We start from the raw sequence: 15,024 nt of genomic DNA on the forward strand, positions 1-15,024 counted from the left end.
ATGGAGGGTCTATGGATAGAGGATGTAGTTGTACAGATTGTAAAGCCCCTCCTGAGGCTTTAACTTTAACCAAAGTGCTTTGTTGGCTAAACTTAACCACACACGTGCAAACCGTGGACTCTGGTAGTGTCAAAGTCCTTCACTTGATAAAAGGTTACCCATAAACATAAAGTAATCCAAGCAGCAATTACAGTAATAACATTAAAGTAATAAAACAAAATAGCATTATAAACACACTGTGATTTCTATGAGACGGGATTGAAAATGTTCACACTCAGTATCACCAAATTACAGCTTGTGTTTTACAAGAAAGGCAGTTTTCATGTTTAGTTTATTTTAGTTGAGCCTTACTATACAATTGTAGCGAGTAATAGATGGTTTATGTAGTGTTAGATACTTGAATTATATACACACAACGGTCAATTTAGTCAATAAGGAAGTAGAATGATCATGCAGTTCACTACTCATAAAAGTGGATCATTGTTGTCTTTTCTCAGAATGCTAAAGGGCCAGTTCACCCAAATCCACAGACCTCCTTAGGGATAATTTTCAGTATTTTCTACCTCTAAATATAGTTCCTAATAGAAACTGTTCACAGTGAGATCTGTGGATTATCCTGAGGCACGTGGAGATTGTTTATGGAAACATACAGTGTGTTGCTGTTGAGTTTTAAATGTGCTCTGAGCACCACAAATGCATTTCCTCTCCCCATCATTATTGTCTTGGGGTAATGGCCTGAAACTAGCTGATGGTCCAGTAAAAATATATGGCTAAATGGGAAAATCAGAAGACATTTTAAGCTCTAAATCTTATATTTAAAGTTAGTCTCGTTTATTGTCTGTGTAACAAAGTTGAATTAAAGTAGAAAAAACAGATTTACTGCTCTGAATATGCGGCAACATACGACAGGACAGCTGGGATTACCACCGCAGAGACAGTTAAGACAAAGGTGGCTATTTTAGTGTGTGTATGAGTGTGTCAGTGCTCTGCGAATGTGCTATTGAGCTGACACACACACACACACACACTCACACACACACACACACCTGTCAGTGCCTCACCTGATCCTGCAATGAAAACAGCCTCTCCAGGGAGCAGCAGCCGTATCCTGAACACCAGCAGCTATTTTTAATACAGATCATTTGCATCAGACTACAAGTGTACCACAACTTCAATTTTTGGTAGTTTCAGTGGCAACAAAATCATCTAGGGACGTACTTACAATTACATTTCCTAATAATCTATTTTTTCCCCCCACTTACTTTCACTTATTTCATCACGCTGCTGCCCCCTGAAGCATTCTTGCTTTACTTTACATCACGTTTCATCAAGCGGACATGCTGTGCCGACACTCTTCACCGGCCTGAAAATGAAACGAATTTTACATCGCTCTGCATTTTGCCTGCACCATCCATGACAAGCATTTCATTCAAACCTGACACCCCAGAGGTCTGTGGCATTCTCGGTTTGCTCGGCAGGGGTCCCCGACACCTTGAGCGATTGCTGGTGGTCTGTAGTCAGCGAAGGGATGGTGTCTTATTTCAAAGGCAGAGAGGAGAAAGATTTGTGGGAGCCTTAAAGCCCCAAAGGCAGGCTGGCGCCTCTTATCCTCTATCCCAGTCAGAGGAAGCAAAAGCCTCCTGCTGAACCACCCTGTGCAGCAATTACTGCAGAATAGCAGTGCGGATGGATGGATGGGAGCAAGTCTGCTGGGCGTGTCTGCGCCAATGTCATGCAAGATATCTCTAAAAGTTGCTGAAATTCTGTGAAATGAATGATAACCACTTGATTGCATTAAAAAGGACCCAAATGCAGAGTAGAATTGAAGAAGAGCAGGTGGAATTGAAGGAAATTGAAGGCCGTCTCGACTCTTAGAGGAGACAATGAGTCCAATTGGAGGAAGCTATCTATCTTATTAGCTGTATTGCAGTCCAAATAAACTGCTCCACAAAAGAGGAATGGTTTGAAGACTGTCCTGTTGGTGACTGTGCTAGCTGTGAGAGCTACGTTAGTTTGCCAACCAGCCTTGCAAGTAGTACAGTAACGACATCATAAAGCCTCTAGAGCCGAATATTTCATGAAGACATGGAGAGGCTGAGAACAGGCAGGCAGCAGTAGAGTAAGGATACAGTCGACATCTTTGGCCAAATTCAAGAAAACTGAATTCTGTGGAAAATCATGGTTAATTGTCTGTTTTTAGCTCATTTTATCCTTTGTAGTGTTATCTGTTCTCTGTCTGACTGAGTTCATATTGTCTGAAACTTTTGATGCTACAGTTTGTGGCCAGGCCTTCAACCACAGTGGGACTTACCTTGTTAAATAAAGGTTCAGTTCAGGGCGGGATTAGCTCCTCCAGAAGAGTCCTGAGCTCACCTGGGAGCAACAAAATTTCAAGTTTGAAGGGGTCTTGAAAAATGTATAAATAAGCATTGACATGTCTAATACTGCAATGACTAAAAATACTAAGACATTCATAATCTAGAACATAGTTGATGGACGTGTTCAGGGTTTTTATATGTATCATGGCTCATGGGCTTCTGTTTTTTGCACCTATGTGTAATTATTATGTGTGTATTCGGTGTCAGATCAACAGTTGTCAACGTCTGGGCTGCACCTCCTGACCGAGCAACAAGCTGCCGTATTTGACGAGTCAGGAATGAGAACGTGTTGGACCGTGCAGTCGGTTCAGCGGCCTCGCTCATCGTTTCTGCCGTGCATTAAATCGGAGTATCTCCTCTGTCTATCAGACTTAATTGCCATTCCTGATCACACACACCTGTGTGAAGCATTTTCTCTTTTATAAAAACAAGATTTCAAAAGATAACGGATGTAAAAAACACCTTCTCACCGCTATTTTTCCAGACTTTTTGGAATATGTCTCACTGAGTGACTTCCCTCATTGGAGCATTGGATTTTAATTTGAACTGTCCTTCATTACTTAAAACTAAAGGCCACAGTGTTTTATTATTGCATCATCTGTTTGTTGGAGTATTATAAAACTCAGAAAATGTCACATTAACTGTGGTTGGAAGCTCTATTGAGAAATATTGGTCAGCATGTGCGTTGGCACCTGTCCTGGTGAAGTCTGTTCAGAACAGAGCCAACACACTCGAAATTTGTATTTTCACGCACTGAAACCAACAGTTTAAGCGCTGTGGTATCACACTTTGCCCAAGTTTTAATGACTCAAACAAACTGCATGCCTTCCTCCAAAACTCTGCCATCTTTGCTGTATTTAAAAAGTGATTTTGGTTATATCTTGTTGTTGGAAAAGGCAGAAATATGTGGAAAATACATTACAGATTGCAGCTTCAACTGTGGGTTTAATCTGTGCAGCAAAAACACAGGACATGTATTGGTACCACCAAGGAAGATTTGACTTTCGCAAGCTGAACATTTTGGCAGTCTCCTCTTCACCAGAGAGTCACACATTCTGGGCTCGCTGTGAGCTAACGGAGACTTTAAAAAGTTAATTGTTTAGTGATAATTTTATTTGATTACGTAATTTGTTTTCTAAGTTCACGAGTGCAGAACCGTTGGATTTTGTGGATCATGTTTTGCACCCAGAGAACAACTACACGATGCCTGCTAGAGTCTGTGGGGCAAGTTGGTGCAAACACACTCTCACACAAACAGTTACCCAACTAACCGGGTGTTACTGGATGTACTGTATGGCGGTGGGTCAGACCAGGACAGTGCTCCATCTGAGGTGAGACTGACTCAGATACATTAACATGAGGCGGCGCATGAAGATGGATAAAAAGGATTGTATATTTTTCATATTGAAACATTAGTTATTGTATGTTTTGTTTGGTATTTTTGGGATTTGCACTTATGGTTTTTTATGGTAGAGAATATGGAAAGTTTTGTTGTTAACCTGCTATATGTGGGGAAGACTGAAACATCCTTAAGAGAAATATGGTTCTGCTTTGACAGATTGGGTAGAAAATTTAAGGGAAGAGTTGTTGGTTTGATGAGAGAGCAGAAAAGAGGATATCTGTGCAGCTGTGTGGTTATCTGAGTCGAACCAGATTAATCTACGTTTGATTTGTTTTCATCTTTTTTAGGAGACGCTTACACGGATCTGAATAAAAGTCATGCAACAAGTGTCTGAGCCTGCCTCCTATAATCTTCCTTTACGTTCTGGCTAAGCTCCCTCACACTGAGCTTTATTAAATAAAATGAAAATATATATTTGTGAGTTTTTTTAAAGAGTTAAATCTTCAGTAGGAACCAGTGGTGTCAGAGCTGAGAGCCACAAGCCAAGTTTCCATCCGAATGTAACACAAATTGTCGTATATTTTCCAGTAAATCGGGGTAAAGAAAATGCAAATTAATGCATGTTTCCATCCACTACTGTCATGTGAATATTAGGAGCTAGCTCATCAAGACAAACAGCTGATGGCACTAATTCTCAAGTCAAGTGAAGAAGAAGAAGAGGAAGAAGAAGAGGGTGCAATGAAAATGACATCATTAAAAGAGCGCCAGTCGAACAACAAACAATGGAAAACCATGTGGTTTCTTGTATTAATTGAATTAATTGAATATTACAGTCTCCCCATCACTCCACACAGATTTGTTTAAGCTACATGTTTCATGTACGTTATCATTTATTCACTAAATATGTTGTCATCTCTTAATCAATACACCAGCTCCTCTAATTCAGGCAATTGATATTTCCATTTCTTTTCCAATCTGGCCTTTTCACTCTTGTGCACTTACAAACAAGGCAGGGAGGTCAAGGAAGTATTAAGAGACAGAATAAAACACTGTTGGTTTTGGTGTTTTTATGAAATTTGTTGGCAAGCAAAGATACAGAGTATGAAATACATGAGAAACAAGGAAAAACAAGGAAAAATAATCCCCATGAGTCCAGACATCAATTTGCTTTGTTGGCTGACAAAAACTGACCAAAGTTGAACTTCTGATATCAGATGTCTTAGGGGAATATAATTCTATCAATTTAAGAATCTAAAAATTTCTAAACGAGGTACAGAAATAGAAATAAAACACATGTTGGTACAGATAAAAGGTTGTTGTGTTCACTTGTTTTGCAAGTTTCTGTGTAATTTGCAAACCAAACCCATTTTGGTAACTGAAGCACCTCCCATAGTCTGTTGCAAGTGGTCAGCCACGTGAATAGTTTGGTGCGTGCCTTTAGAGATTATGAAAAAAAAAGAGATAGGTCTGCATCCAAAATCTAAAAAGGAAGAGGAAGAAATTAAAGGAGAGACAACATCAGGAAGCAAAAATAAATAAAAGTAAATAAGATTGCAAAAATGGAAACAAAAACATTGTCTTGTATTTAAAGACAGTGACTGAGGATAAGAGATTGAGGTGCACATCCATGAAGGCAGACAGAAAATGAGCCCGGAAGAGGGAAAAAAATGAGACAGGTTTGCACAGAAAGAGAAATGAGACGGAAGCCTGTATCCATCAACAAAGAAGAAAAATGAGCTCGACAAAGACAGCCGAAACATGAGAGAGATCCACATCCACGAAGAAAAGAGCAATAATTAACTTGAAAGAGGAAGAGAGCAAGACAAGGGCAGGAAAGGTCTGCATTTATTAAAAAAATCCACTGACAAGACCTCGCCATTAGTACGGTATAGACGGATATAGTTTATTTGGTTTGACGGTTGGATCAGGGTCAGGATGATTGAGAGTCGTGGAACTTTGAGGAACCAAGGAGGGGGCGAGACTCAAGGTGGGGGCACGTCTGGATGAGGGTCAGCTTCACCATCCTCCAAGGTTACCTTTAAACGACAAGGTGATAGCAGGCTTTTCGGATGTCCTTGGGGTGGTTGCGGATGTAGGTGTGGTAGCCTTGAGATGGCTGAGAATTTTGATGGTGTGGTCTGAGATTCCTTGTCTGATTGCGTTGGATGGGTTCCAAAGGACTCGGACACGAATTTAGGCAGAAGAGAGAGACTGAGGGTGTCTGGGGAGTGAATGGAAATATCCAAGAGGCTCGTTTGCCATGACAGGTCGTAGGAGGAAGTGTTAGCAATGAACTCTGAGCATTGCAAAAACCAAAGAACGCTAGGAGAGATATTGATTTGAAGGATGGGTCAATGGAAGGGGATAGGTCCGATGCAAAGGGTTTGGATGCAATGGATGGGGAGATGTGCCGTCAGGTGTGAGGGTTTTGGTGCAAGTCAAGGTTCTGTTTTTCGTAGGCCTTTGACTAGCATATTGGCGTAGCAGTAAGATATAAAAGGGGCTGGAGCTCCAGAAAGCAGTTTGATGAAGAAGTTAAACCCGTTGATGTACATCTGGATGGAAGATGTTCTCATTTTGAGAACTGAATGGGGCCAAGTGATAAAGCTGGTTAACGATATGATGTCAATGGAAGTAAATGGTGGGCTGTGTGAGGCACAAGTGGTATGATGAGGGTTTTAGGAGAAAGACTGTTTACGATGACTTCTTGTGATGCGGTGATCAGGTGGAGAAGCTGAGAGTTCAAGATGAAAGTGGTGGCTGAAAACAAAGGGATTGGCGTCAGTTGGGAATGTAAGTCTGGCGCCGAGGAGAGAGGCGTAGTCTTGTTGCTGAATCTCAGTTATAATAACTCCATAAGAAAAGAAATGGAAAATTAGATCGAAAGAGAAAAGCAGAAAGAGAAGTCTGTGTGTATAAATTATTCACAAAGAGGGATATGTAGGGCTGATAGATGGCTTTAAAACACAGGTAAATACTTAAAGAGAGGGAAAAAAGGAGAAGGTTGCATCCAAAGGAAATGAAAATGGAAGAAAGAAACTTGATTGAGAAGCGAACCATTCGCTCTGGGGGAAAAAAGGAGAAAAATTAGGTTGGAGGAGAGGAAAGTGATGAGAAAGAGGGAGACGTCTGCATGTGGAATACAGATACTAATAGATTGGTTGCATCCAGAATTTAAAAAAAAAAAAAAAAGAGGAAGACATCAGCAAACAGGATGAAAGTGAGATTTCTGTTCATCCGAGGGTTTGCTGGATTGTTCGATGTAAAGCCCTGTTTGCATGGGACCAGTATTATGTTGGGATTTCAAATAAGTAATGATTTATCCTCATAATCTCTGTGGAAGGTCAGGAATTTACTCCTATGAATCATCTTCATGAGAGGGCTTAAAACATTGATGGAAAATGTCAGATTTTGTCCCTCAGAACCAAAGAGCAAGGCTGTTTTTGTTTTTGAATTAAAACGCATTATATATTGAATTGAAAGAATAAAGCCTGATGCTGCTGAATATAAGAAAAACTTTCAAGCTTTGTGGAAACAATGTGATGATGGCATTCAAAATGTTCAAAACAAGAGGTAGCAAATATCTTTCTAAATGCTGAACGTGGCTTAAAAACATCTTATTTAACTCAAATGTCACCAAAAAATGATTTACCTTGAGAAGTGTTGACCTGTCTTTGACTTTTTTCCTCAATAAAATCATTCAAAGTGTCGTTCTGTTGCTGTGTGTTTTGTAATGACAGGTGTTTACTGTTCTGTCTCAGCATTTTGTTGCTGTACAGTTTATTAGGAACCATCACTGGAGGCTGTCACATCCTGCCTGGACTTTGGGTGTTTTTTGGTCTTATGTTGTGTTCTTTGGGGTCTCCTTGTTTGCACTTCTGTTCAGTCCTTCGGTTCATAAGGGTTTTCTTGTATGATTTGGGTGGTGGGTTTAGAGGACTGCATCATTAGTTTGTTGGGTTGTGTGCTTGGGTTTGTGTTCGTGGTTGGTTTTGGATGGGTTAGTGTAGGTGGCGTTGAGTTTGTTTTCTGGGTTTTTGTTCTGTTTCCCTTGTGTGTTCATGTGCTCCTCCACACCTGCCCTGCATTTGGACTCGTTAGCCCTGCCCTGCTCTGTTTTCCCCACACCTGCCCTGTGTTAGCCTCGTCAGCCCTGCCCTGCTCCCTGTGTTTCCTCAGCCAATCAGCTCCCTGTATGTTCACTCCCCTCTCTTGAGTTCTCCACCCATCTCCCCACCTGCACCTCATCTCCTTGTTAGTTCAGTGTCTTTTTAGTTCTGGTTTTCTGTTCAGTCCTTGTTGGATCGTTCTGTCAGGGGGGGGGAGCAGGAGTGGACCCAAACGCAGAGGCCGGAATGCAGATATGATGAAAAATCTCCTTTAATCATGGATGGTTATGAACAGGCAAACAGAGCTGAACAGAACTAGCAGATGAAACAACACAAAACGATCCAACAAGGACCGAACAGAAAGGGAAACAGAGAGCAAAAACCCAGAAAACAAACTCAACACCACCTACACTAACCCATCCAAAACCAACCATGAACACAAACCCAAGCACACAACCCAACAAACTAATGATGTAGTCCTCTAAACCCACCACCCAAATCATACAAGAAAACCCTTATGAACCGAAGGACTAAACAGAAGTGCAAACCGGGAGACCCCAAAGAACACAACATAAGACCAAAAAACACCCAAAGTCCAGGCAGGATGTGACAGAGGCAACCAGAGATAACATAAACGGTGAAGAATCAAACTTCACCCAGAGCTCCAGTACATAAGTAAATGTACTTAGTTACATTCCTCTACTGTCTGAGTGTAAATATAGACTGACTCTATAAACTAACCCCAATACAACCCAACAATCTAACATCTAACATATTAGATGCAGTGAAATGTCCAAAAATCTGGGAAACAGTCGTCATCTTTAAACAGCTCTACAAGGCCATTTGCAGATCCCAATCTAGCGTCTGTGGCTATCGCTGTTAGTTTTGATAATTGCTAATTTATCTTCTCAACAACAGTCATGAGTGTCTATTTCAGGTCGATGCCACAGGTCCTGTCTTGACGGCACAATGTCTCCTTAATTGTGCATTTCTTCTGACACAGACGACTGTACAACTTATCTTGAATGTCGCAAGACTCATCCAAAGCGATGCTAAAATACAGACATTTCTCAAGATCCGTATATAACTGTGTCTCAATTGAGTTGTTAACATCCAGTATTCTCTGTTCAGCAGTGACAGCTGCAGGTCTCATACAGAAAGCTTCAAATTGTCATTTTCAGGAGTGAGGATAGCAACAACATCTCTGAGTCACATCTTCACAAATTCCCCTTCTCTGTGTGACTTTTTAGTACGAGCGACGCTCCATGCCACCCGCTATGATGCCAATGTGACATTTCAATGCGTTTACCTTGTGTTGGTGAAGTTTAGTGCCTTTAGGAAACTCCTGGGCCATGTTAGCATGGAGTGAAGTGAAATCGCGCTCCAGGTTTGAAGCTTTAAAATGCAACAGTGAAGTCTGGCATGTTAAGCAGAAAGTTTCCCCATTTTGTTCCACAAAAAAATATAATTCCTCCCATTCAGGTTGGAATACCCTGTGTTTCTTTTCATATTTGCACTTAGCTTTATGTTTTCCTGACTCTGCCATAGCGATTCAGTCAGTAGCGCTAGCCTGGCTAACAACAAGCTATCTAGAGTAGCAACATGCATGACTTGTAGGAGATTCCTTTCAATCACATGACGACAAAATTATTTTTTATTTTAAAAATATTGGCAAATTTGTTGGCAGTATTGTCAAATATTCAAATGCATTTTGATTTATCAGAAATATATTTAAAAAATGGCAAAAAAAAACACCAATGAGAACACCAATAGAACAGTCCTGAGCCACATAGGAGCAAAGTCGCGAACCGTTCACCACCCTGATCTAGGATGTAGATGTAGATTTTGTCTAGTTTAGATTTGTATATTGTGTCTTGTGCTTATGGAGTTGTGTTTGTGTGTTTGTATATTTGTTGTTTTTCCTTTGTGAGATATCTTCTGGAGCGTTATTTGCAGGAGGTTTATGATTATGTTTGGATGATGTTTATGTATTGTGCTGTTAGATGGTGGGTTAACTTTCAAGAATTTTTGGTTTGTTGTTAGTTAATATGTCTGAATGATTCCATGAGGGATGGGTCATGTAAATAACCAGAGCGAAAATAAAACTATTCATTCATTCATTCGTTCATCTAGCAGAACAACTGTAGTAAAGTTACCTCGACGTCAGATGTTCCTTAGCTTTTTCATTTCCACCTTTTACAGCTTGTAAACAAGTGAAAGCACGCTGTGATTTACTGCAAGACAAAGAACAATTTAGAAATTGGTTTCTGTGCCTTCTTGGCTGCCTATGACAACATTAATTACAACACTTCACTGCAAGAAAAAGCACCTTTGGAACATCACATACTGATGATGTATAACAAAGGAGATTGTCCTTGAAGTTTGTGCAAAATGTGCTTTAAAACCATCTTCTATAACTTCATTTTTCAATGCGGGGAGACAGGAGTCAAACATCTTGTAGAAGAATGAAAACAAACGACTTCATAAACTGCTGACAGCTGGATTTTCAGTACTATCAGCAGACACTTTTCCTCATCAAAACATGGAGCTTCTTCTTAATAAATTAGAGAAACACTCTCACAACAATGTACACAATTAATACATATCGCCAGACATTACGAGAAAATAATTATTCCTAAGTGGGACTGAAGGAGAAATTGATAGAGCAACATAAAAACCATGTTATGTCAGTGGAGCCAAAAATGAGCTGCAACGAGAAGGAAAGCGAAAGAACTGAAGTACATTGTGTAATATCACCACACATGATTCATGTAGTATTTCTGTCAGCTCTTGGCGTGATACATCATGTTCTCTGCTTTATATTCTGCAGAAGGCATCCACCTCATTTTTCAATCCTCAACCTTGAAGGAAAGGATGAATGCTGAGACCTTCGACTCGGTGCATGTAACTGCATTTATTTATTCATATTTATTTACAAAACTTGAACATGTCATGATCGCATATTGTTCTGTTGTCTGCCTTGCCTTTTATTTCATTTTTTTGTACATCCTACCATCATTAAAACCCTGAATTCATCAACAGGTGACTGAAAGCTGTTATGAAACCTTCTGCCAGAGGAATAAAATCCATCAAAGTCATAATTTCCAGAAAATTAATGGAAAATGTTATTGATGTTGTTGCACTATTAGCTGTAAGTGTATATGTTATGTTAATGGTACTTTGTTTTTAGTGTCCTGTCTTTAGTGTTTTATTGATCATGTGAGTTGTCTACCTTTGGTTTTAGAGGGTTGTCATGCCGATGAGGAGCCACTACTGTTGAGCAAGATAAAAAAAGAAAGAAAGAAACAGAACAATTATACAAACGGTAAAGAAGTTTACACACACTGCTTTCACTAATATTTTCAAGGGGCTTCATGTCCCAGAGATTTCACACCTCCTCACAAGATGGCCAGCCTCGTAGGGAGGACGAGGAGGAGGAAGAGGAAGCTGCACTCTTCCTCCTTTCGGTAGCGCCGAGGCGAGGAGCAGATGGTGTGAGAGATTGGAAACATCGTCTGGAGTCGGCCAACCCTGGGCTAATGGCAAGCTGTGCTGGCAGCGCTGCGTGAGTGTGTGTGAGGGGTTGGAATTGTCTTACTGTGCATAGCTGGCTTGCTAAAGTTCATTACTGGATGTGTGTGAACATGTGTGAAGTGTGTAAATTAAAGTTAAAGTTCTTATATTTTTTTTTGCGTGTGAAAAGCTTTCAAAAGTTCACTTTTGTTTGTATGTTTGTGCCACTAATGAAGAGATAAACAGGGATGTGAGGCGGAGAGTTTAAGTGTCATTATTTTTGCAAGCCCATTCAGAAATCATCCTTAAAGCGTGTTAAACCTCCCAAAGCTTAAACGCTGCATTAATCATAATTTAGTGGATTCAAAATAGGCATTGAAAATGTCAGCGTGTGAGATGGTAAACGAGCCAAAGGAAGTAAACAAGAGTAAATGAGAGACAAACAGATGTAGTTTACGTTCACTGTTGAATGCTCCTCCTGCGATGTATCCTCGCAAGCTCTCTTAATGAAGCAAATAGAGCCAATTTGTGGCACGCATTCATCCTCCCTGCCTGCTCCGCCTCGCCTGTTTCTGAGAGAATGTGGATCCCAGCGCTGCGCTCAGAGACACAGAAGCTCAGCTGGGGTTCAGCAAACATCGATACAGAGCCACTGAACACCTGAGGGATGATGTCTAAAACCAAAACTATATCAGAGTTTAACTTTCCTTTTCTTTACCAAACTCTGACTCTTTGAGAATATTAATATTACATTGGATGACCACTGATTCTGAACCCTTGGTGTGATTCGTTTGGGCAGGTCTGAACACAGTGGTGTTTTGGTGTAGACCAAAACAACCGTACCGAGACCCTTTAGAGGAGGTGGTCTCGGTCTGGTGCCAAAACAAACTCTGGAGCAGTTTTGTTTGTGGTGGGAAAATGATCCGACCTCAATCAACTATCCAGTGAGTGAACTGATGTCCAACCTGGATGAGCACAATAAAACGTTGTATTTGACCACATGACGTTCTTCAGGACCTTCTTCCTGTGTTTTACGTTCTTGCTCCAGCCCCAGACACATCTGACCAATGAGTGGAGTGAACGTTCTTGCGTGGCTTGTAAAGATGCATTTTGGTTCGCTTGGATTTTTTCTCATTGTGAAAAGAAACCAAACCAAGGAGAAAATGCACCAAATTTACCAACTCATCTACTGATTCAGACCAGAACAAACTATAGGTATAAAAACATCCTTGGACCCCTCTTTAGGCTCAGATGCAAAGACTAGCATGTCAGCATTTGACAATGTGTTATATGATATGATTGAAAGCTCCGGAAAAAGCTAGTAAGTGTAGTTTGAGTTGGAACAGTTTTGTCAAACTACTGTTTTCAAGGTCATGAATGAATTTCAACACAGTCCTAAAAGTGCAACAGGTGACATCAGAACATGTCAGCAGATCCACCTCCATGACATGAAAAATCCAGCACTGTAAGTGAACTTTGAGTTTGAATCATTATGTCAAACTAGTTTGACAAAGAGCTCCTTGGTTGTTGACATTCCTCAACTCGGAAGTCTCTCTAAACCCTTCCTGCCTGATCACCTTTGCATGGCAAGACGTCAAACAAGGTCAAGGTTTAACTTGTCTGACATGTTTGACAAGTATCAGCAGGCATGTAAGGCACCATGATCAGCTGATCTGACATGCTGTAGTGACCATCTCGGAAGACGTAAACATCTTGTAGTCTCACCCTGGAATTACGTAATGTAGTAATGGGAACATTTCCTTTTAAGACTGGAGAAAGTCTTTAGGGAGGAGGTCAGGGTGGATGTTTGGTCTTACAACAGTGGCGTCTGGTGTTGTAAGCCCAAACATTATCATACAAATAATCAAACAAACAGTGCACACTTTGACACAGTCTCTTATTGAGGACACGCATAGTGTTGCATTTGATTGAACACACAAAACATGACAGTGAAGTGAAGAATGAAAAAAGAGAGTTTGAGAAAGAAGATCACACCCATCTCATTTTCTCACCTCTGATCTTTCAACAAATAATTTTAGGTACCAAAAGACCTAAAACCAAAGAGGTGGCAGATCAGAAAATGCTTACAAAACACCTACTTTGTTATTTTAATTGAATCGAATTTATTGAAAAGATAGCCCCTTGAGATGTACAGTAGCATCTCATTTTCAAAGGGGTCCTATACACACAAATACAAAATTATACAACACATACAGACAAAAACAGCATTACATAACAAACATACACTGCAAATACACAGATACAGACAGCCTGTTCACCCTCTCCCACCCACACCCCCAGCCCTCAGCTGTTGTACAAGAAAAATTGGATACAAAGACCCGGATAATAAATCAATTACATGAGCGTACACAGCAACTGAAGCAGTTTGTCTTCAGTTTATTTGTAGCACAAATAAAATGAAGATTGTAAGTACAGACAAATTAAAAACATAAACAAGTTGTTTTAACATGAGAAAATAAAGATGTCCTGAAGCAGCGGAAAGAGGTAATAAATCTCAGAAAAAGAGGAAGATTATTCCAGTTGGATGGAGCTTTGTATTGGAATGACCTGCGTCTGACTTCTTAGAAAATTCTGGAGACAAAAAAAAAAGGGATATTGCATATGTCTGAGTGAATATGAAGATCTGCACTGAATTACAATTTAAGTAAACACAATTGAAGATGAACTGAACCCAGTGAGATTGCCTTCTAGATTTAGGCTGCAACCAATTAAGAAATTCATGAAGCAATGGTGAGATCTATATGAACACCTCAAAACAAATCTACAGAGAGAATAATTTACAACATTAAGGGGCCCAAGATAAGTGTCAGAGATGCTCTGATAGACAATGTCAGCATAACCAATGATAGGTAGTATCAACTGAGGAAGTATTCTTTTTCTGACTTGAAATGTAAAACAATTAATTGGGCAATAAAGTGAACTCAGAGAACCATATCTTCCTTTTTATAATAAAATCAATGTAGGGGGCATTTGGAAAGTTCAGGGTCAATCCAAAGTCCAAGATATTAGAACAAATCAACTTTCTCAAGGGGTGACCCATCATCAAAATTAATATGCAAATCAAATCATATTCATATTTACATAATTCCCACAGTATTTATATATTTTATAGTGAAAAATAAGACTTCTTCTTGTATATGCAAATTTGTTGTTATGAAACCAGTTACAATCAAACTGTAATGAATTCTGGATTTGTAATATGTGTTAGAAGTGTAAATAACAGTGTCATCAGCATAAAGATGAACAAGACAATCTAAGGTAATTCGTTAATAAAATAAAAAAAAGAAGTGGTCCCAAAGTGGAACCTTGGGGAACATCCTTTTCAGCAATTAAATAGTCAATCTGAGAACAATGGAAGACAACACGCTTACGTCTATTATGAAGACCAATAGACCTTATCAAGGAGGAGGTAGTGATCAATCATATCAAAAGCCTTGGAAAGATCGATAAAAATTGCACCTGTGAGTTGGCTTTTATCAAAGGTAAAGAACACATCACTGGTGAATTTTAGAAGAGCCGTGGTGGTCAAAAAGTTAGGTCTAAAATCTGATTGGGATAGAGATAAAATATTGAGCAGACTTTTGTACTGTGATAATTGATTAATAATACGTTTCACAAATATTTTGGCAATAGTACAAATAATAAAAATTGGTTGATAATT

The 15,024-nt window shown here is 39.8% G+C and overlaps 2 long non-coding RNA genes across 2 annotated transcripts; both read left to right on the forward strand.

The window, feature by feature from the left end:
- Positions 1–1,829: 1,829 nt before the first annotated feature.
- Positions 1,830–4,107, forward strand: LOC121891778. The gene is made up of 2 exons (XR_006094153.1): positions 1,830–3,709; positions 4,068–4,107. It is a non-coding gene; the product is annotated as an uncharacterized LOC121891778 (long non-coding RNA).
- Positions 4,108–9,971: 5,864 nt separating this feature from the next.
- LOC121891777 lies at positions 9,972–11,640 on the forward strand. Its single transcript, XR_006094152.1, has 4 exons — positions 9,972–10,567; positions 10,660–10,733; positions 10,872–10,980; positions 11,074–11,640. It is a non-coding gene; the product is annotated as an uncharacterized LOC121891777 (long non-coding RNA).
- The last annotated feature ends 3,384 nt before the right edge of the window (positions 11,641–15,024 follow it).

The sequence above is a fragment of the Thunnus maccoyii genome, chromosome 24 (assembly GCF_910596095.1).
Source record: "Thunnus maccoyii chromosome 24, fThuMac1.1, whole genome shotgun sequence".
Lineage (NCBI taxonomy): Eukaryota > Metazoa > Chordata > Actinopteri > Scombriformes > Scombridae > Thunnus > Thunnus maccoyii.